Source organism: Choloepus didactylus, chromosome 1 (assembly GCF_015220235.1).
Source record: "Choloepus didactylus isolate mChoDid1 chromosome 1, mChoDid1.pri, whole genome shotgun sequence".
NCBI classification, from domain to species: Eukaryota; Metazoa; Chordata; class Mammalia; order Pilosa; family Megalonychidae; genus Choloepus; species Choloepus didactylus.
Genome location: NC_051307.1, coordinates 232,213,201 through 232,237,056, shown reverse-complemented (window position 1 = coordinate 232,237,056; position 23,856 = coordinate 232,213,201). Strand labels below are relative to the sequence as shown.

At 36.9% G+C, this 23,856-nt stretch overlaps 1 protein-coding gene across 3 annotated transcripts in view; it reads right to left on the bottom strand.

Moving 5' to 3' along the window:
- The window catches only part of CNTN4 (contactin 4), an 824,548-nt gene that overhangs the window by 770,070 nt on the left and 30,622 nt on the right, over positions 1-23,856 (bottom strand). The window contains exon 1 of one of the 3 annotated variants that reach the window (XM_037800528.1): positions 20,207-20,232. The exons of the other annotated variants lie outside the window; for them this stretch is intronic. The gene's annotated coding sequence lies outside the window, so the exon portion shown is untranslated. Of the gene's footprint in view, positions 1-20,206; positions 20,233-23,856 lie in introns of those variants that run through there. 3 annotated transcript variants of the gene reach the window in all.

Here is a 23,856-nt window from a genome sequence, read left to right as displayed (position 1 = left end):
AAGGAGCACAGGAAAGGAGGTTTTCTTCTGGAGATGAAACAATTACATACAAAAGGGTGATCTTAAAAGTTGCACCATATGTCCAAGGCAAGAAACAGTTAGGGAAGACAGAAGGAAATCTGAACAGTTAAACAGACTACTTTAAAGGTTCAGTATGAGCTGCAAAAGAATAGCCTTAACACAAAGCTGTCCACAATAAAACACTATGCAAGGGAGACCTTCAGAGTTAACTCATCAAAATAATCAGATGCCCAAATACCAGCAAAAAATTACAAGCCATACTAAGAAACAAAACGATATGGCTCACTCAATGGAACAAATTAAAACTTCATAGGAGACAGAGACTTTGAAACAACTAACCAAAAAAGTTTAAATAAATCTCCTAAATCAATTCAAGGAGACAAAAGAAAATATGGATAGAAATAAACTAATTATGGATATAGAGCTACAGGATATTAAGAAAACAGTATGTGAGCAAAAGGAAGAAATAGAATGTTTAAAGAAATATAACAAAATTTATGGGATTAAAAAGCACAATAATGGAGATGAAAAATACACTAGAGGCATACAATAGCAGATCTTAACATGCAGAAGAAAGAATCAGTGAACTAGAAAACAGGGCAATAGAAATCAAACAGTGAGAATAACTGGTAGAGAGAAGAATAGAAAACATTGAGAACTCAAGAGATTTGAGTGACAGTATGAAGCATACAAAAATAAACACATCCTGAGAGTCCCAGATGGAGAAGAGAATGGAAAAGGGGCAGAAAGAGTATTTGAGGAAATAATGGCCAAATATTCTCCTACTGTTTTGAAAAAAATAAACAGACATTCCAAGAAGTAAAACATACTTCAAATAGGATAAACCCTAACAGAACTACTCTGTGACACATATTAATTGGAATGTCAAATGCCAAAGACAGAGAGCCCTGAAAGCAGTCAGAATAAAAGTGATTTGTTACATACAACGGATCCTCAATAAGACTAAGTGCTGATTTCTCATCAGAAATCATGGAAATCATGATATATTTAAAGCACTGAAAGAGGCAGCCAAAAATTCATTATCCAGCAAAACTATCAATTGAAGATGAGGGAGATTTTAAAATGTGCACAGAAACAGAAACTGCTGAAGGAAGTTCTTCGGGTTAAAAGGAAAAAACAGGCGAGCGGCTTGGAATGTTGTAAAAAAAGTAAAGCTCTTCAGTAAACATACTAAATGGGAAAAAGGAAAATCCAATTCTTCCATATCCTCAATATGTAACTCTACTCTTTACATCATATAAGTCAGAATACAAATGAAAAAGCAGTAAACATATTTCTTGATAATGGACATGGAAATTGTAAAAAGGAAATGTGGGAAGAAAACAACATACAGAGGTGAAACAGAGGCATATAGAAGCAGAGAACAGGTATGCCATTGAAGTTAATTGGTATCTTTTCAAATTAGTAGGTTACAGACTTAGGTTGTGTCATACAAACCCCAGGGTAACTGTTCTAGTTTGCTAATGCTGCAGAATGCAAGACACCAGAGATGGATAGGCTTTTATAAAATGAGGGTTTATTTGGCTATACAGTTACAGCCTTAAGGCCATAGTGTCCAAGGTAACACATCAATAATCAGGTACCTTCACTGGAGGATGGCAAATAGCGTCCGGAAAACCTCTGTTAGCTGGGAAGGCACATGGCTGGCATCTGCTCCAAAGTTCTGGTTTCAAAATGGCTTTCTCCCGGGATGTTCCTCTCTAGCAAGCTTGCTCTTCTTCAAAACATCACTCACAGCTGCACTCCGTTCAGTCTCTTTGAGTCAGCATGTTTTATATGGCTCCACTGATCAAGGCCCACCCTGAATGGGTGGGGTCACACCTCCATGGGAGTATCCCACCAAAGTCACCACCCACAGCTGGGTGGGGCACATTCCAAGCAAATCTAACCAGCACCAAAACGTCTGTCCCACAAGACCACAAAGATAATGGCATTTGGGGGACACAGTACATTCAAACCGGCACAGTAACCATAAAGAAACGTTTGTTTTTCTTTAAATACAGAAATGGAAATGAATAGGGAACAAGCAGATACATCATGAAAGATCAACTATACAGAAAAGGAGACTGCAATAAAGGAAAAGAGAGACAAAAAAGATACGACATAAAAACAAAGGACAAAATGGCTGAAGTAAGCATTACTTTTACAGTAACAACACTGAATGTTAGTGGATTAAATTCCCCCATGAAAAGACACAGATTGTCAGAATATATTAAAAAATCTTTATACAACTCTATATTGTTTACAAGAGACTCACCTTAGACCCAAAGATACAAATATTTTGAAAATGAAAGTATATTAAAAGAGAATACATGCAAATAGTAACCAAAGGAGGCTAGGGTAATAATACTAATATTGGACAAAATAGACTTTAAGTAAAGAGCTGTTGCAAGAGACAAAGAGGGACATTATATATTAATAAAAGGGTCAATCACCAAGCAGACATAACAAACAAATATTTATGCACCTAATCACAGTGCCCCAAAATATGTAAGGCAAACACTGGCAACACTGAAAGGAGAAATAGACACCACTACAAAAATAGTTGGAGACTTTTATCAATATATATCATCTAGTCAGAAGCTCAATAATGAAACGGAAAACTTGAATAACATGATAAATTAAGTAGACCCAACAGACACATACAGAACATTTCACACTAAAACAGCAGAATCTACATTCTTCTCAAGGGCACATGGATTGTTCTCCAAGATAGACCACATGTTGGGTCATAAAACTGCTCTCAGTAAATTTTTAAAAAATTCAAATTGTACAAAGGACATTCTCTCTCACAAAGGACATTCTCTGACCAAATGGAATGAAGGTGGAAATAAATAATAGGCCGAGAAATGGAAAATCCACCAACATATGGAAGTTAACTAAAAAATTGTTAAATAAGCAATAGGTCAAAGAAGAAATCAAAAGGGAAATCATTAAATATCTTGAGATGAATTTAAACAAAAACAGAACCTATCAAAACTTATAGGCTACAGCAGAACAGTGCTCAGAGGAAAATTTATAGCCCAAAATGCTTACATAAAAGAAGGGCTCAAATCAAAGATTTAGCTGCATATCTGGAAAATCTAGAAAAAGAACAGCAAACTACATCCTAAGCAATTACAGGGAAAGAAATAACAGAAATTACAGCAGAAATGAATGAAATTAAGAATTAAAAAAAAAATAGAGAGCATTGCCAAACTAAAAGTTGTTTCTGTAAAAATATCAATAAAATTAAAAACCTTTAGTTAGACTGACAACGAAAAAAAGAGAGAGGACACAATTAAATAGAATAAGAAATTGTGAGGAGGGGCATTAATACTAACCCAAAGGAAAGTAGGATTGTATGGGTATGCTATGAACAACTGCATGCTAACAAATTAGACAACTGAGATGAAATGGTCAAATTCTCAGAAACACACAAACAACCTACACTGTCTCTAGATGAAATAGATCTCCACAGAACAATTGCAAGTAAAAAGATTGAATACATCATCAAAAACCTCCCAAAGAAAGCCCAAGACCAGATGGCTTCACAGGTGAATTCTATCAATCATTCCAAGAAGAATTAATACCAATCCTGCTCAAAATCTTCCAAAATATAAAAGATGGGGGAATACTATCTACCTCACTATGAGTCAAACATCACCCTAATACCAAAGCCAGATATAGGTCTGCCAGAAAAGGAAATTATAGACCAATATCTCTTAAGGATATAGATGGAAAAATCTTCACTGCAATGCTAGTAAACTGAATCCAACAGTGCATTATAAGAATTATACACCATGATCACGTGGAATTTATACCAGGCATGCAAGAGTGGTTGAATACAAGAAAATCAATTAAGGTAATATACAAATTAACAGAATGAAGGGCAAAAAATTACATGATCATTTCTATTGAGCCAGAAAAGGCGTTTGACAAAATCCAAAATCCTTTCTTGATAAAATCACATAGAAAAAGAGGAATAGAATGATAAAAGGCATGTATGCAAAACCCACTGTCAATATACTCAATAGTGAAAGATTAAGAGCATTCCCTCTACGATCTGAAACAAGGCAAGGATACCCACTATCAATACTGTTATTCAATATTGTACTGAAAGTTCTAGCCAGAGCTATTAAACAAGAAATATAAATAATAATTATCCGAATTGGATAAGAAGTGAAACTTTCATTATTTGCAAACGACTAAATCCTATATACAGCAATTCCTGAAAAATCTATAACAAACCTACTGGAGTTAATAAGCGAATTCAGTACAAGGGGTACACTATTAATGCACACAAATCAGTAGTATTTTTATACAACAGTAATGAGGACTCTGAGGAGAAAATTTTAAAATTTATCTACAACAGCAACTAGAAAAATTAAACATCTAGGAATGAATTTAACCAAGGATGTAAAGGACTTCTACACAGAAAACTACAAAACTTTGCTAAAGGAATTCAGAGATGATATAACTACATGGAAAGACATTCCCTGTTCATGGATTAGATGATTAAATATTTTCAAGATGTCAGTTCTACCAAAGACAACTTACAGATTCAATACAAATTCAATAAAATTCCAACATCCTACTTTGCAGCAATGCAAAAGCCAATCACCAAATTTATCTGGAAGGGTAAGTGGCCCTGAATAGCCAAAGCCATCTTGAAAAAAAAAAGAACAAAGTTGAAGGACTCACACTTCCTGACTTTAACATTTACTGCAAACCTACAGTGGTCAAAACAGCATGGTACTCACGCAGGCATAGATATACACACCGATGGAATTGCATTATGAGTTCAGAAATACACCCTCACATCTATGGCCAATTGATTTTTGTCAAGGATGCCATGTCCACTCAATTGGGAAAGAATAGTCTCTTTAATAAACGGTGCTGGGAGAACTGGATATCCTTATGCAAAGAATGAAGGGAGCTGCTACCTCACACAATATATAGAAATTAACTCAAAATGGATCAAAGACCTAAATATAAGAATCAGGACTATAAAAATCCAGGAAGAAAACGTAGGGTGGAATCTTCAGGATCTTGTATTAGGCAATGGTTCATTAGCCCTTACACTAAAAGCACAAGTGGGAAGGGGAGGGGAGGGGAGGGGAGGGGAGGGAACAAACATTTCTCTAAAGAAGATATATAAATGGCCAAAAAGCCCACGAAAAGACGTTCAATATCATTAGCCATTAGGAAAATGCAAATCAAAACCACAACGAGATACCATTTCACACCCACCAGAATGGTTATGTTTTTAAAAATGGAAAATATCAAGTGTTGGTGAGGATGTGGACAAAGAGCAACACTTGTTAATTTTTTACGGCAATGTAAAATGGTGCAGTTACTGTGGATAACAGTTTGGTGCTTCCTCAGAAAGTTAGGTGCAGAATTAACATATGGCTTGGCACTCCCACTTTTAACCGAAAGAATATAAAACAGTAACTGACACAGATGTTTGCACAGCAATGTTCGTAGCGCATTATTTGCAATTGTTAAAAGACGAAAGTAACCCAAGGTTCTATAAACCCATGAAAGGATAAACAAAACCTGTTATGTACATACAATTGAGCATTATTCAGCCATAAAAAGGATGTTCCTCTACGTATGACAGTATGGATAAACACTGAAGACTTCATGTTGAATGAAATAAGCCAGATATAAAAGGACAAATATTGCATGAGCTCACTGATATTAAATAATTAGAATAAGGAAATCTATAGAGTTTGAAACTAGAATGCAGGTCAGCAAGGGCTGGGGTGGGGGTAGGGCATGGGGAGTTAATGCTTAATTTACAGCATTTCTGTTTGGTGTGATGGAAAAGTTTTGGTAATGCATGGTGGTAATGGTGGCACAAAAATATGAATATCATTAAAACCAATGAGTGTGGTTAAAAGGGGAAATTTTAGATTGTATTTATGTCACTAGGATAAAAATAAAAATAAAAAATCCACAGGACTATTGACACAGAGAACTGTAATGTAAACCGTGGACTATGGTTAATAAATAGCAGCTACAATAATACGCTTTCATCAATTTCAACAAAGGTACTACAGAAATACAATTATTAATAGTAGGGAAACCTGTGTGTGGGGAGTGTATATGGGAAGTATTTTCCATATGAATTTTCTGTAAACAAATAAAATCTAATAAAAAAAATAAAAAAATTTAAAAATTTAATCTAATAAAAAAATTAATGAGGAAAATGCATAGTGACTAACCATACAGAGAGCTGTTAGCCAAATCTTTTCCCAGATCTATCTGTAAAATACTACTAGTTAATTATTATAAATTAGAAAAATGAAAACCTATCTGTTGGCATATGACATCACTGACACAGACGCTTCCACTGCCACAGAAACTTCAGTATTCCTCCAGGAAGAGCTACCAAATGGCCCAAAGTGTTATAAGACCACAATATACAGTAGACAAAAGAGAAGATATTATTAAACACTTCCAGAGCATGACAGTACTTAGCTCCTGAAGAAGATATAGGCTTAAAATAAATGGGACACAGGGAGTAACAAGCACAGTAAGTAGTCATTGGCTAGTCACTGTGCTGGGTATTTTATTTATCCTCACAGCAAGGCTCTATGGTAAGTACTAGCATCATTCCTATTTTGCTGATGAGTAGACTGAGGCTCATAGAAATGAACAAATAATTTCCACAAGATTGTATTGCTGGCTAACTTCAGATCTTGAGCTCAACACGACTTCACATGTTAATGGACTATAACATACCAAAAAACAAAAACAAAAAGGTGGAGTTACATCCAGTAATCACAAAAGCCAGTAATTATCAAAAAGTTTTTGAAAATGAGGGTATGAAATCTCTTAAGTGACCAGGAATGACTTCTCCAACTTTGCTCATTAGGTCATAGCAAACTTTTAGTGTGCAATCTTTCTGCTTCATCCCATCAGCATGTCATGAACTGTCAAGAATATAAAAAATGCCATCCAAATCTCAGCTTTTCATGAAGAGAGCAAATAGGTGCCACATCTGAAAGCTGCTTCTGTCACCCCAAGACTCTGCTGGAGGCTGATGCCAATGTGAAGTGCCTTCCCCAGGTGATCTGAACAAAACCCATGTCATGCTCACAATGTTACCACCTTCTGTCAAAAACTTAAATTAACTGGTGCTGAAGCCTTTAGATTTAGAACAATTTTTGCAGGAACTGTGGCTATAAGTACCAAGCTTCATATAGAAGTTCTCATAAGCTGACAAAGAAAGCAGTTGGCAGAAGTTGGGAATTACTCCATGCAAAATAGTAAAGTTCGGCTTCTCCTTTCTCATTTGGAATTTCACTGTTTTCTCTAGGGTTGAGGTTATATATTTATAGACCAAGAGGCAAAGACTCTATGGGGTCTTGGATAAGAGCATGGCCTCTGGGATCAGAATTCCTACATTTCGATTCCAACTGACACTAATTGTGGGACCTTTACTCTGTATCCTCAACAATAAATTAAGATTTTGCAACTTGGATCCAAAGGGTAGGGAAAAAAGTGGGGGAGGCATTTATTACTTTTGCTTTTATAATAATTATCTTCAAATAAATAGTAAACACTTCTTTAAATAGCCTTTGGTCCAGAACAGATTCTTAACTATGCTTACAAATGCCTGTTTATTGGTATAGCATTAGACCTGATTTTCAAGAAAATATGGTCAGAGTAGGACATTTCCAAGTCATAAAAATCCATACCTCGTAGTTTGGAGTAGGGAAATTTGAACAAAAGTCCTGCTTATTCTTTACAATTATATCCTGGTTTACACTAACACACTGTTGACAAAAAGTCCTTTTAATCTGGCTTGACAAAGTATCTAATTCAGCACCAAGCATTACATCTGGTTATGTCCCTTAAGTCCAATTAATACAATCCCATTACCAGACACTAACCTGTAAAGGATCAGGCCCACTGTTCTGTAGAAATGTCCCATGTTTGTTATTTGTCGGGTTGTATCCTTGCTCCTCTATACCCTATATTTTTGATAATCTGATGTTAAACATTTTTGGCTAGCACATATCATTGATGTCTATCTCATAAAGCATCATAGCAGGAGGCATGAAACATCTGCCTGACTACTGGATTAGAATGAAAACAGTCTGATTCCTTCATTTACAACTTTGTTTTTCTCCTTTGACTAGAAAGTAATGTGTGTGGTTCTATTTTGACTTTACACAAATACCCATCTCCCCAACAATCAGCATAATAAAAATTGCTGCTCTCTGCCTGAATCAATATCTTCATGTTTTGTTAGTTTCTGTTAGGTATTTTTTTGTTTTCTGTTAATTTATATTTGAACAGAGAGAATATTATTTAGACCAGGCATTTTGCTCACAAAGGTGAAAAACTTGAGGTTGGGATCTTCAATTTTCAAGTCTAAATGTGAATTTAACTTGATGGGCATGGTCTATTAGCTCAACCTGCAAAGCTAGCAGGGATTCATTCCCTTCTTAGCCTAAGCTAAAGGTAAAAAAAAAAAAAATAGCAGTGGTAACTATATCTAGTGCTTACTATATGTGCCAAACACTAGATTTACTTTCTACTTACTTAATCCTACAACAATATTATGAAGTGTTTCATCTCATTTTACAAATGAGGAAAAAAGAAAAAAGAAGTTGGGACACATCTACAGTGCTGGACAATTCATAGATAGCATTCTTGGAATTCAAAGCCATTTTGTCTATTTAACATCATTTCTCTTAACTACTATGCTGTAAGGAAATATTGAACCTCTTCTTTCAACACTATAGGAATGTCCTCCTGTATTCTCCTTTGACAACTAAGCATGCCTGCTTCTCTATCACTTAGTCTCAAACAGGTTGCTGTTCTGGGTTTCCTAATGCTGCCTTTATGCAAAATACCAGAAATAGATTGGCTTTTATAAAGGAAATTTATTAGGTTACAGATTTACTAAGGCCATAAAACTGTCCAAACTAAGGCAACAACAAGAGAATACCTTCACTAGAGCAAGGCCGATGGCATCTGGAACACCTCTGTCAGCTGGAAAGGCACGTGGTTGGTGTCTGCTGGTCTTTTCCTCCAAGGTCCTGGTTTCAAATGGCTTTCTCCAATATGTCTCTGGGCTTCTGTCTTCACTTCTCTCTTTGAGCTCCTGTGCGCCCTTGCTTCTTTCTCCCAGGGTGTTTCTCCCTAAGCATCTGGGGGTCCTCTCTTAGCTTCCCCAGGGCCAACACTGGGCTTCACCTCTCAGCTTAGCATCTTCAAACATCCTTCTGTCTGCATCTCCAAGTGTCTCCAAGCATCAGTGTCTGTGTTGGCTCCTGAGCTCTCTTAAGTACTCCAGTGAACCAATTAAGACCCACCCTAAATGGGCAGGGTCCACACCTCCAGGGAAATAACCCAGTCAAAGGCCTCACTCAGAGTTGGGAGAGTTAAATCTCCCATCTCAATCAAAAGGTTCCACCCTAATCAAAAGACTAATAAGTCTGCCCCCACAAGACTGCATTAAAGAACATGCCTTTTGTGGAGGACATAATAGATTCAAACCGGCACAGCTGCAGTCTGCGATTTGGGTTAAAGTAGAAAGACAGGAGTTGACACTGGTAGGGTGAGAGACCACTGGGATCCTATTTCTGAATATTGGTAGTACCCAGTTCAGGAAGGGTCATCTACTTTTATAGACAATTTTGTCACTGCATAACAGAATTGAAGGTCAATTTATTTTCCTGTGGCCCACTGACATGTTGGTCTTCACTAGAATGTATGGACTAAGAACTTATTTCCTAAACCAATTCCAAAGACTAAGCAGTTAATGAAAACAGCTCTACTGAATGTTTATTATTTAGTGCTATAAAGAAAGTGAGGCCATCTTCATTATTATTTTTTTATAGATCACACTATTGTTTGTTCATTTACATTAGAGGAGAGGTTTCTGCCTGAGGTATAGGCACCTCTTAGTTTTATTTTATAATCCTACCAATTTGTGTCTTCCTGTGTATCTTCTTAGATATTTAATGAGAAGCTGAGAGGTAGCCCATCAGAAAACCATAGTGCGATGCCAAAGCTGGCATCTTCTGAAAGGACTGGACTTCAAATCTTAAGTCTGTTCTTTTGATTTATAATTTTCCATTCAAAAATTTTAAATTATTATCCTGTGTGCCTCTAGTATTGTGCTGATTTCATTGAATTAGTCAGCCATGCAAGGAAGGAAGAATTGACAGATAAATTCAATAGCATTGTGCTGAACTTGCTGAGTCTCTAAACAAGAGGAAGCAAGCATCAAATGAGCCATGTACCTACAAGCGAGGGGGGATCAATGTTCGCCTAGTGAGAAAAGGACAAACCAGGAGGAGGAGAAAAGCATGAAGTATACAATGTTAGCTTGACAAAGAATTCTTCCAACAATGGAGAGCAGAGGGAAAGCTGAATAATTATGAATATATATGTTCTACATAAGAATATTAAAAACAACGTCCCTGAAAGGTATAACAATAATGTCTAGCCGTGAACACTAGCATGAGGTGGAGACCAGAGGGAAAAAATAAAAGAAGTATAAGAAATGAAAATATTTTATGGCAGACAGAGCCTGTTGAAAATTACATTCCTTTCTGTATTTTTCAATAAGCTGATGAGTAGACACTTTTGTTCAGCACAACAGAATGCTTTTTGAACTAAGCAACAGTTTACATGTGCTTTAACTTTAAAAGTCACTCTCTTAATATTAAAAAAAAATGCAGCCCAACAGCATTTTGCTTATTATTTGCTTATTATTAACCTGGCTGATATTTGGCCAAGAATATGTTACACCAACTTTCTTTAACAGGAATAGAGAAACAAATGATGTATTTGGTATTCTCAAGTGATCTGGGGGACACAATTTTATGAACACTTATATCCCTTAAAGTTCCCCAGGTAGAAATGTATGCATCAAAAAAAAAAAATAAAGCACAGAATTCTCTCTCTCTTTATTTGATCTGTTTTCACTGTAAACTACCAACTGATTTCACTCATGTTGCTTATTTATTTATATAATAATCTTTTTAATTTTTCTTAAGCTATAAATTTATACCTTGGGCTATCCTGAGGCACATGGATTCTTTAAAAGCAACTGCATTAATTTATAGTACATTACCATACTTGTGGACCAAAAAGATTTGAAAAGAGCAAATGGCTTTAGAAAGCAACCAACATGTTATTTCACAACAAAAGCTATTTCTTGAGAATGTTTTATGTGAAATACCCTCTGTTAGGGGGATCACAAAGGAATAGAAAACTATTTAAATACTTATATATAATTGGTTCATCACCGCAAAAAAACAAAAAAGATGTTAAATCAGGCAAATAGACACTCAAAGCAATAATGCAGAAAAAGGTAATACAAATATATGGCCTGATCTTATATTTGCTTTTACACGTTGAAAACATAATTATATGCTTATGTATACTTTAAACTGTTAATAGGTTTAGTTGTAGGGATTATGGATGATTTTATACTAACCTGCTTTTTCAAAATTTCACTTTTTGTTCAGAAAAATAAACGTGAAATAATAATCAACTGTAAAACTCATTGCATATAGTTAATAATTAATAAAAGTGTTCAGAAGTAGTAACTCCTGAGAAGAGGTGGTAGACCAGTCAGGGAAGGGAAGGTTTGTGACATAATTATGGAAATTTTCATGTAGCTGAATTTTAAGTAAATAACACAACTCTGTAGTACAGATAAAGATGCTCTTTGACACTTAAAATAATGAATATGAATGAATTAACACTTAAATAGTATATCTTCTCCATGTAATATGGGGCTTTGGCCACATAATTAATAAAACATGATTTAATCTTGTGCTTTACATAAAGTTACCCAATATCTATATGAAAATAGTACTCCACTGCAACAGCTACACAGCTTGTTTGGTGTGAATGTGCTCAATTGATAAATTCGTAATTAACAACTAACACTAAACATTTTAATTGAACCTGATAAATTGGCCACGTGGATGCTGTGATTGTGAAATTTTATGGTAACTCTTGAATTCTCCTACTTTGTCTCCATAAATGGAAAATTCTAATCCATCTACTGAGTACATTAAAAAAATACATGCACTTTGAGTTATTTTTCTAATCAGAAATTGGATTTGCACTGATTTGCCTACATTCTCCCCACCCTCCCAATTCTCATCTATATGCCTTGTGACACATTATGAAGAGGGATCACTAAGACTTGTATAGGGTGTAATCCCCAATCTTGAATTCCTAATATAGTATTCTAACCAAAGGAGTTAAACATAGGGACATGGGCTAGTAACACTGCTAGTATTTAACATTTTCACTAAGAATCTTGGCAGTAAACTTTCAATTTCATGGACAGAATTTCTTCTTTTTGGATTACATGGTTTTCTCCCTTCTCTCTCCATCCCTAGGGATAGCTTTTCAACTTTCTTTTTTCAATAAGAATGTCATAGAGACAGCTTTAATAGAGGAGAAATTAGGTGATTCATTAGAAGTGTTTATCTCGAAGGGTGAGAGGTAAGCAGTCATCATACTCAGAAAAAAACGTTTTTAATTAAACAGAATTAAAGGTACTTCTCTAGCTTTTACAAGAAAAGTAAAAAGAACACAGATTCTGAAATAGGTGGGACGGAGACTGCTTGGTCTGGAAAAGCTGATAAAATGTAAAATACCAGAAATGGACTGGCATTCAACAATGGAGATTTATTAGCTTACAGATTTACAGTTCCGAGGCTGTGGTAATGTCCAACACAGGCATCGACAGGACGGTATCTGGACTTTGAAAACAGGCGGCCAGCATCTGGGACCCCCTCTCTCACATGGGAAGGCACATGCCCCGTGTCTGCTGGTCCTTCTATCCTGGATTTCTTTGCTTTCAGCTTCTGACTTCAGTGGCTCCCTCACTCAGATTCTGTAAGCCCTCTCTTAGCTTCTCCAGGCTTTTCTCTATGAACTTCTCTTAATTTCATCTCTTTGCTTCTGCATGTGTTTTATCCTCTTATAAAGGACTACAGTAAGGGAATTAAAAGCCACCTTGACTGGAGTGGGTCACATCTCCACTGAAATAACCAAATCAAAAGTTTCCACCTACAATTGGTCTGCACGCACAGGAATGGATTAAAGAAAACATGGCCTTTTCTGGGGTACATAACAGCTTCAAACTACCACAGCAACCTTGACACTGATATGACAAAGATTTCCATTAGCAGGAAGTCTCAGTCAATTAAATTTCTAGGGCAAACAAACTTGAGGATTCAGGCAACTGAATTCCAACAAAATAAACTCTGTTTCCAACATTGTATTCATCATTACAAAGACTAATTCAGCTCTCATCAGTTATGGTAGTTGTCAGAACTGAGATCTGAGACCAAGAACTACTTACGTCTCCACAACAAAACATCAACAGTACAAGAAAACCAACTAGAAGGGGTACATCCTACTGACTTGATCTGCTGGTTATATTGCACAGAGCTGAATTAGGCCCTTTATCACTTCACTGATGGGAGTGCAAAGTGTCCTCAGAAGCCTATACTTAAAATCAACTATAAAATGAAAACTAAGAGCACAACAGAAAAATAACCCATTTTAAAAAGAGTCACTGCTTTAAAACATTGTAGACAATTTAATGGCATCATGGTTTACTGCAATTAATGCAAGTATTTTAAGGAAGCTTTAAAAATTTCAAATATTGGGGGCACATCAAAATCTGGTCACCATCTGATAGCCTAGCTTTAGAGGTGGAAGATCAATGTGAATGCTTAGAAAATTTCTTGGTTAACTTTATTTTTCCTCTCAATTTAGCTAATCTAAGAGAAGACTCTGTATCTTATACTGTTTTGTTTTTTCAATAATCCAAATTCCTACCTTGGGACTCAGAGATATCCGGTTTTATGCAAACCCTGTGTTAGGAACCTAAGAAGACATAAAAGTGCACTCTGATGGGGCTCTGTCAGTTCCCTGTCATCTCAGAAATCTTGTTAAATGATGGGACTGCAGTTCCAAGGGTGTCCTCTTATTTGACCATGTGATATTACAAAAGCGGTGCCTGAGAGTCCAATCGCAGCTCCATTCCCACAGGGAGGAGGGGGGTGGAGCATGATTAAAGTTAAAGTAAAGCTCTCTAAGTGTTTCTAAGACCCTTGAATTACTCCATTTCATAAAATAATCATAGATGTACGATAATTATGAATCCAATTATCTAGTCGAGGGGCTCAAATAAACCTATAAGAAGATACTCAACCTCACTAGTATTCCAAAAAAAAGAAAAATTAAAACAATATTAAGGCTTTTTCTTTTGTATCAGATTGAAACTTTTCATACACCTTTTTTGGTAGTATAAATTAGAATGTACAGCAGGTAGCATTTTGCACAAACTAAAATATGAAAAACCCAACAAACAGAGGAGAACCTAAGAAGGCGGCTGGGAGAGACAGGGCAAAAAAACACCTCCATGAAAAATACTAGATAAAAGCCAGAAAGTGACCCAGAACAACAGTTCTAGCAATGCACCAGCTGGATAGGGTCTGCTAAATCCATAGGGACCGTGCACTTCGTGAAAATGGGAGTCTGCGTTCTGAAACGAGTGAGTAAGCCAGCTGAATGTCCAGCAGTCATGCTGCGGTGTGGGGAAACTGTGTGTTGGCATTTGGAGGTGGACTAGTTTTTTTTTTTAAAAAAAACCCAAAAGTGGCTTCAGATACAGCAGCGAGAACCGCACAGGGAAGCGTGGCAGTAATGGGCTGTGCGAACACCTCAATATCTGGTGTGGAAGATAGACTTTCGTGCACTGGCTGATTGTCTCAGAGCGAGGAAGGCAGAGGTGAGCCAAAGGGGAAAATAACCATGCCCCTTGCAGCCACCTTCCCGGTGGGCTGGGAACGCTCCTGCCCGGCGCTGGAGCCACAGCCCACAGCTGAGCCAAAAACCTACTATGACAGGAAGTATTTCCAGCAACACACACACCACAATATCGGGCATGGACAGTAGACTTCTGCGCACCCACAGCTAATTGTCCCAGAGCTGGGAAGGTGTAGCTGTGCGAAAATGGGGAAATTAACATGCCCCATACAGCCATCCTTACAGCAGGCTGGGAACGCACCGACAAGGCCCAGTGGCCCAAAACATCCCTTGAGGGATGGCAGGCACTTGTGATGTAGCACAACCTTCCCTCAGCAGAGGCCCTACAAGGGCACGGCTTGGAAGAGGGACCCACTCAGAAATCCCAGGGACCATACTCCAATGCCAAGGACTTGTGGGTCAGTGGCAGAGACAATCTGTGGTGAGACTGAAATGAAGGTTTAGACTCTTGCAACAGCCTTAAATCTCCAGGAACACCTGGGAGGTTTGATTATTAAAGCTGCCCTCCCTCCTTAACTGCTCAGACACACGCCCCACATTCAGGGCAGACAGGACCAACAACACACCCAAACTTCGTGCACCAATTAGACCCCACAAGAATCAGAACCCCACACACCACAAAGACAAAGTTGGGGAGAACTGACTTGAGGTGAACAGGTGACTCGCAGACACCATCGGCTGCTTAGTTAGAGAGTATACTCAACCAAGCTGTAGATACGACAAATTAGAGATTCATCTTTGAATAATCCTACATATCCTAAAAGAACCCTATCAAGTAAAGCAAATGCCAAGAGGCCAAAAACAACAGGAAATTTTAAAGCATATGAAAAACCAGATGATATGGAGAACACAAATTCAAACACCCAAATCAAAAGATCAGAGGAGACGCAATACTTGGAGCAATTAATCAAAGAACTAAAGACAAACAATGAGAGCATGGCACAGGATATAAAGGACATGAAGAAGACCCTAGAAGAGCATAAAGAAGAAATTGCAAGAGTAAATAAAAAAATAGATGATCCTATGGAAATAAAAGAAACTGTTGACCAAATTAAAAACATTCTGGATACTCATAGTATAAGACTAGAAGAAGCTGAACAATGAATCAGCAACCTCGAGGGCCACAGAATGGAAAATGAAAGAACAAGAAAGAATGGGGAAAAAAGCGAAAGAATCAAAATGGACTTCAGGGATATGATAGATAAAATAAAATGTCCAAATATAAGACTCATTGGTGTCCCACAAGGGGAAAAGAAGGGTAAAGGTCTAGAAAGAGTATTCAAAGAAATTGTTGGGGAAAACTTCCAAAACCTTCTACACAATATAAATACACAAAGCATAAATGCCCAGTGAACTCCAAAATAGAATAAATTCAAATAAACCCACTCCAAGACATATTCTGATCAGACTGTCAAATACTGAGGAGAAGGAGCAAGTTCTGAAAGCAGCAAGAGAAGAGCAATTCACCATACAAAGGAAACAACATAAGACTAAGTAGTGACTACTCAGTGGCCACCATGGAGGCGAAGAGGCAGTGGCATGACATACTTAAAATTCTGAGAGAGAGAAATTGCCAACCAAGAATTCTTTATCCAGCAAAGCTCTCTTTCAAATTTGAGGGAGAGCTTAAAATTTTCACAGACAAACAAATGCTGAGAGATTTTGCTAATAAAAGACCCGCCCTACTTCAGATGCTAAAGGGAGCCCTACAGACAGAGAAACAAAGAAAGGAGAGAGAGGTATGGAGAAAGGTTCAGTACTAAAGAGACTCAATATTGGTTCATTAAAGGTCATTAAAAGAGAGAGGGAAAAAATATATCTGACAAACATAAACCAAAGGATAGGATGGCTGATTCAAGAAATGCCTTCACAGTTACAACGTTGAATGTAAATGGATTAAACTCCCCAATTAAAAGATATAGATTCGCAGAATGGATCAAAAAATATGAACCATCAGTATGTTGCATACAAGAGACTCATCTTAGACACAGGGATACAAAGAAATTAAAGTGAAAGGATGGGAAAAAATACTTCATGCAAGCTATAGCCAAAAGAAAGCAGGAGTAGCAATATTAATCTCAGATAAAATAGACTTTAAATGCAAGGATGTTAGGAAAGACAAAGAAGGCCACTACATACTAATAAAAGGGGGCAATTCAACAAGAAGAAATAACAATCATAAATGTTTATGCACCCAATCATGGTGACACTAAATACATGAGACAAACACTGGCAAAACTAAAGGAAGCAATTGATGTTTCCACAATAATTGTGGGAGACTTCAACACTTCACTGTCTCCTTTAGATACATCAACAAGACAGAAGACCAGTAGGAAATTGAAAACCTAAACAATCAGATAAATGAATTTGATTTAACAGACATACATAGAACTTTACATCCCATATCACCAGGATACACATTCTTCTCTAGTGACCATGGAACTTTCTCCAGAATAGATCATATGCTGGGACATAAAACAAGCCTCAATAAATTTTAAGAAATTGAAATTATTCAAAGCACATTGTCTGACCACAATGGAATACAATTAGAAGTCAATAACCATCAGAGACTTAGAAAATTCACAAACACCTGGAGGTTAAACAACACACTCCTAAAATAAATGGTTTATAATGTAAAATGTAGGGGAACTAGTCATAGAGAGCAATTGATGAAGGGGGAACAATAACCCAATTAGAAGAGATAAGCTATCGTGGGTGAGTTTAACGTTCTGGGAATGACCAAGAGACTACGGTTTGTTAATTTCTGATGGGTGTGGTGGGAATAAGTTCACAGACATGTTGCTATATTGGGTTATTTTCTTGGGGTAGAGTAGGAACATGTTGGACTCCCTTGTTATGGTTTGTATAAAATTTTTTTTATTGTATGTTTTTTTTTAATTTTTTTTCATATAGTTGATTTAAAAAAAAGTGAATTGAAAAAAAAAAAAAAACACAATGAAAAACATATGCAGAGCCCCCTTGAGGAGCTGGTGGAGAATGCAGGGGTGTTGGACTCCCCGACCTCGACAGTTGGTGATTTGCTCACAGACATAGGGTACTGGAGGTTTGATAGGCTGAGCCATCTACCACAGGACTTGCCCTTGGCAAGACTGTTGCTGCAAAGGAGAGGCTAGGCCTACCTATAATTGTGCCTAAGAGCCTCCTCCCGAATGCCTCTTTGTTGCTCAGATGTGGCCCTCTCTCTACCTAAGCCAACTTGGCAGGTGAAATCACTGCCCAACCCCCCAACCTGGGATCTGACACCCAGGGTAGTGAATCCCCCTGGCAATGTGGAATATGACTCCTGGGGAGGAATCTAGACCTGACATTGTGGGATGGAGAACATCTTCCTGACCCAAGTGGGGATGTGAAAGGAAATGAAATAAGCTTCAGTGGCAGAGAGATTCCAAAAGGAGCTGAGAGGTCACTCAGATGGGCACTCTTACGCACAATATACACAACCCTTTTTAGGTTCTAATGAATTGGAATAGCTAGCAGTAAATACCTGAAACTATCAAACTACAACCCAGAACCCATGAATCTTGAAGACGATTGTAGAAAAATGTAGCTTATGAGGGGTGACAATGTGATTGGGAAAGCCATACGGACCACACTCCCCTTTGTCTAGTTTATGAATGGATGAGTAGAAAAACAGGGGAAGGAAAAAAAAAAAGGAGAAAAATACACCCAGTGTTCTTTTTTACTTTAATTATTCTTTTTCACTTTAATTTTTATTATTTGTGCATGTGTGGTAATGAAAATGCTCAAAAATTAATTTTGATGATGAATACACAACTATATAATGGTACTATAAACAACTGAATGCACACTTTTTTTTGTATGACTGCAAAGTATGTGAATATATCTCAATAAATATGAAAAAAACAACAAACTATTAATATCTAGCAATAAGAAACTAATTGTTGCACACCTAGTCAAAGGATAGGGCCATCAGGATAATGATGAATGTCTATACATTTTTGCAAAGGAAAGGTGTCCATAACATATTGTTGAGTGGGAAAACGTAGATAGTATGAACTCAATTTAGTTAAAATGAAAGAACTGGTACATACAGAAATTCATAGAGAAATATCTGGAAGGAAGTTTAACAAAAAAAAGGATTAGTAATGGTCATCTCTGGGAGGTGGGATTTTGGATGATTTTAACAATCTTTATATTTTTCTGCTTTGTTTGAATTGTCTACCATGAGTTTTACTGCTTTTATTTTCTTAAAAAAAACCTGTAATTTTCATTTTGGAAATGTGAACGCCAAATCAAAAAAGTAATCATTAAAATTTATCACGATTATAATATTTTAATAACATTTTTATACTTGTATAATTGATAATTAGAAGTTTGGAATCATACTGAAATACTGTTTTGCAACCTGTTAACCTGTTTTTCCTACTTAACCCCTTGTGAACATTTTCCCATATTTTTAAATATTCTTCAAAAACATAATTTTCAATAACTTAAGTATTCATTGTATGTTATGCTGATTTTTTAACTATTATCTATGATTCTGTTACAGCACGTAACAGCATGACACAATTCTGAATTACAAAAAGTGAAGTATAAAGCTCAGATGGCCATGTACGTTGGGGTTCTCAAGTCAAAGGACAGTTCCATCATAATATGTGGATTCCAGTAAGCCATTTCTTGTAGGTGAGGCACCATCAGGTGATTCTGCTGCAGATCAGAGGACCATGCTCACAAGCATAGACAGAGCAGGGTAATCCAGGAAGAAAAGTCTAAACTGGATGACTACCTAGAATCATACAATTCTGTTCTTTGACAAGATAATCTAGCCTATACTTTTCTTATTAAAATAATAATGGTGAATAATCACACAGCACATTACAAATATTAACTCATTTCATCTTCATAATAACCCAATGATATTGGTGCTATTATTAATCCCTATTAAACAGATGTAGAAATGGAAGCAAAGAGAGGTTAGACACCAGAGCAACATAACCCAGCAATGAAGTTCAGTAACAGAAATAAAGTCAACTGTCTGCCTACAGGGTTCATGCTCTTATCTTTAAAATTATAAGCATGTTCATATCATATGAGGGCATTACAGTTCATATTCCTAGTTAGTAGAAGTTCCAAGATCAGAACTAGGTTGTCTTTCCACTCCACTCCACTCTCTCTTAGCAACAGCAACAAAATCATCTGGATAAATGAGATCCTTTAGTTCATTAATTCAGGGGAAAGGGGAATAAAGTCAACACACTTGTCCACATTTCAGACAACAGCCAGTTAAGTCTAAACAGGTTTATTATGTACAGACATAAATAAAACAGGTTACAGAAAACGGCACGATGTTTTCTCTTTATACTACCTATATTCTTTCTGCTACAAGATGTCACCAAAAGCAGAGAAGTCCGGAAGTTCATATGAAGTGGCCTAATTCACATTCAAATTTCTAGAAAGAAAAACAGAGATATTCAACCTCAGAGACAATCCTTTAGGAGGGAAGAGTTACCTTAACCTACAAACCTAAGAGCCTATGGAATGACTGCTGATCTGCATATGAAACAACTGCAATTCAGCAGATAGCTGAACTATGAGAATTGAGTTGAAAAGTAAGAAGTGAACCATGGCCTGCCCCTCCAGGGGCCCTCCAAAGCAATGTAATTATCCTGAGCTGTTCTAAGATCCATTTTCTGTCATACTAGCCTTCAGTCTTCCTCAGCAAATTGGATGGTTCCTGCTAGAAAATTACCACAATGAACCACATTGTTCCACCTCCTTGTCATCATGTGGTAAGCACAGACACAGTTTCAGGATAAGTTTATAGACCTCACTGGTGATCTTCCCTAGCACAATCTGTGAAATATCTCTGAAAGTAAGAAACGTGGGGTCCCATAGGTCAAAACAAGCGCTCCTGTCCCATCCCGACACTTAAAGCCAAATAATGCATCTACACAGGGATATCCCATATATATCCCCAACTGCATAGGAACTATCCCACATACATACACAAACTTTAAAATGTCTGTAAAACAAAGATTAGGAAGAAAACTAGAGTCCTGACTTCAAAGTTCTACTACAAACTATCTTTGTATCTAAAGAAAAGTCAATTAACCTTTCCAAGTCTCACTTTCATCATTTTTGAAATAAAGGAGTTGACTTTATACTCCCATCAGGTGTCTTTACTGCTCTGAAATTATAACTTTAAGATAATTTATTATACCACACACATAGGTATAAGTAATCTATTTCAGAAACCCAACTAAGAAGATGCTGGAGGATCTAATTTTATCATGTTCTCCCCTACCACTCCTAATTGGTTTCTTAAACTAATTCAAAAAGGGTGACATCAAGACCCCAAAGTATTTACAGCCACATAAGCTTTTCCTTTGGTGTTTCTCCCAGAGGAGAACTAAAATGGCGCCATGTCCTGTTTCTCTTTCCTAGTCTGGTGAGCTAAACAACACACAGCACTCAGCACGACTATGGCTTTGAGACTGAACAAAGCAGCCATTTCGAGATGCTGAAATGCATACTGTGGAATCGCCAAACTGTGGAAATGTATCCAGGAGAATATATCTTCTTTCCAGAATATAAATGAATTAATCAGTAGGCTTGCCACCCACATGACAGAGACATCCCTGATTAAATTTAACGCAGTGGATTTGCGTAATCACCACCAAACTAACCATTGATTAAACAAAGGCCTCTGAGTGCTAATTCTTTTAATGTGCAATTTATTTCTGCTCTCACTTGAAGGGCACACCTTTGAAAACTTCGCTAGTTGGGGGACACATCCACATTCAGAATTCAGTCTGGGTATCTTCCTCAAGGCAGCCCAGCTCTTTTACAGGCAGAGCAACTAATACATGAGACATTCAGACAGACAGATGCCTATTTAGTTAATCTGTTACAGTAGCACTGAGATTTCCTGCTACCTTGTGGGTAGGTGGAGAAACGTGCTTATCAAAAGATAATTAGTCACATAATTTCTTCTTCCCATGTATAAACAGGAGAGAAGCAATTGCCATAAGGCTATTTACCCCAGACATAAGAGGTGAGAGGTAAAAATGTACCAGAAGCTCCTGTCTCCTAAATTTTATGCACTTTAACTTCAGGCATAATGTTACTTGCTTGCACATGGGAGATAAAGGAAGTAAGGACATTGCAGAATGCAATATAAAGGACTGAAATTTTCTAAGAATGGTTCTTTATTTTCATCTCTCCTCTCCCCTCCTCTCCCATACTTTCCCTTCCCCTCACTCCCCTCACTACCCCTCTAGCTCTCTCTCTCTCTGCCTCTCTCTGTATACATACACTTGCACACTGAGACAGACATATAACATTAACAAATAGAATCTAATCCATACAATAAATCCACTCACAGAGGCTGTAGTTTAACAATATTTCAGCATGCATTTACTGAGCTATTATGCAACAGATACTATATGAAAGAATAAAATTCTTTCTCCCAAGGAGCTTAAAATTTAGTGGAGGGAACCAAGGTTTAATATCTCTGGTCTGAAAACATTAGCAGAGAAAAACAAATCCTAGTAATTTATCAAAGACTGTCTCGCTCTAAATTCTGTAAGGTCTTGTTCATGTAAATACTAGATATTCAGAAGTATATTTTTACACTTAAAATAAAAGTGTTAAATCGCTAATCTGATACATAATAAATATATTGGTTTTTCCTCTCAAGTCAAAGCATGGGGATGAAAAAAATGGGCATCCCCTCTTTGACCACAGAAAAGACCCAGCTAAGTCTCTTAGACTGACAGTCTTACCTGTTTCAATGGAACAACTTTCGATTGTGCTTTAATGCCTAACACAGTATATTTAGCACAGAGTAGATGCTTAACATGCAATTGTATAACGTGTCAGGCAAAAAACACCAACTTTCTCTCACATATCACATCCATTCCATGATCAACTTCTGTGGGGTATACCTTCAAACTATTGCTACTGTATATCTAAAGTACAATCACTTCCAACACCGTGTTGCTACAATCCTATCCCAAGACAGGAAGATACAATTATAACGTGACTGAGGTGGCAGAATCAAAACCAATAAGGTAATTTTTTTCAATATTACTTAAAATATTTTTAAGTAATATATATAAGATTCCAATTCTCTCCAACAATACAATACCTTAGAAAACAATGAGTACTTTCACTTAGCCACTGAGGATGTTTTTAAAGGCAAATCAGCATGGACAGTTAACAGTGGTGAAAACTAGGGGGAGAAGATGGATCAGAAGATACTACTGTTCTGTCCAATCCTATTATTCTATGCTTTCAAGTTGTTCCTTTCTCATAATGTTCATGAGTCACAGATATGATTGTCATGTATCACACACATGGCATGTTTATAATATTGTAGGACTGCAAAACAATATCCTATTAGAAATTGGGATGCAATTCAAATATTCCTTTCATTCCAAATGATTCTCTCCTGCTTTGATTTGTATACATCATTTCAGAATTTCACAAACCAGCTGTGAAACTGCTGATTTGCCTCCAGTCTGAATTTCTTTGTTAGGAAAGAAAATGGCTCTTTGAAATTGTCCTCTTCCTAAGAGAAGAGGAGCTATTTATGCTTCTTTTCCAAACACACACAGATCAATTCAAAGGGAACCTACTTGTTCCTTAAGTAAAAGGCAGTATCACCTCAGGAAATGGTTCTTTCAGTGGCTGTTATGCTGAATTTCTACACCACAGCCTTGCCTGGCACAGGAGCCAGGAAAGAAGTGAATGCCATCTTTTAGAGGCAGACAAAGTTCACTCATCAGAAGCTCTTTATATTCCTGAAAAGGAAAGTCCCCTGGCACCATCCTGTTTCTTTGAGACAATACAGATCCATTCCTTTACATGCATTTAATTTTTAATTTGGTTTCCCTAAAAATTCTATAATAGTGAACTGGTTCCCACTGCTGCTTGCTTTTTATTTGCAGAGCAATAAAATTAACTTTTGCAATTTCTTCTTCAGTTTTAGTATGAGAGAGACCATGCTTTTCT